Source organism: Propithecus coquereli, unplaced genomic scaffold (assembly GCF_000956105.1).
Source record: "Propithecus coquereli isolate 6110/MARCELLA unplaced genomic scaffold, Pcoq_1.0 Scaffold66, whole genome shotgun sequence".
Classification (NCBI taxonomy): Eukaryota; Metazoa; Chordata; class Mammalia; order Primates; family Indriidae; genus Propithecus; species Propithecus coquereli.
In genome coordinates, this window is record NW_012152618.1 from 8,926,063 (window position 1) to 8,926,922 (window position 860).

The window sequence follows — 860 nt, forward strand, 5'->3', positions numbered from 1 at the left end:
AATACATTCCAGTAGATGAAGTGCCAACACAGTATGTGTGTAGAATAGTAATAAAAACCAAAGTTTCTTTTGAATCAAAAACTGTCACTTTTTTATTGCAAATCTTTTTTGTTTTAGAACACATAATGTGGACTCTGTTACACTCTAGCCTTTTGGCATACACCCACTGTGGACTTCTGCCTCTTCAGTAATAGCTGGCAGTGACATTTAGAACTTACAATCTGAAATTGCATTTAGCAAATTGAGATTGTTTGGCCCATTGGGGTGGGGATCATTGTTAAGATACCTACTAGACATGTTGCCCACCCCTGCTTTCTCTTCTTTTTCTTCTACAGAACTTAACAATAATGACGTTTTGCTGTACAATATTCAGACTTCAGTTTGAAATACATTACTCTTTGATTCCTAGCCAGTACATTTATCTACAACCTTAACGTGAGGGAATGGTGGTGTGTGGATAGGCACAAATGTATGTAAATAGTACTCCTTTGCTTTAGCACATTTGCTTTTGGGGTAGAAAAATGGTTTTAAAAAATACTGGTTTCTATCAAAAACGAGTGAAATCTTCTGATTCTGCAGAGACAGGAATCTACTAGAAGGATGTGTGCTAAGTTCTTTACAAGTGATAAGAAAGGCACTTTGGCTATGCCAACTTAGCACCTGAAGATGTATGAATGAAAATTTGGCATTAGATGTGAGGCTGAGCATTTCCTTGATGCTTTTACCCTGGGGTCTTTGTATACGCCAATTTTTAGAACACAGACTGGTTTCATTTCATTCCACATAAAATCTTCAGCGTCACCTTAAAACTGTATCAAGCTTTGAAAACACATACTGAAGTATTGTGAGCTTTTAAAAAA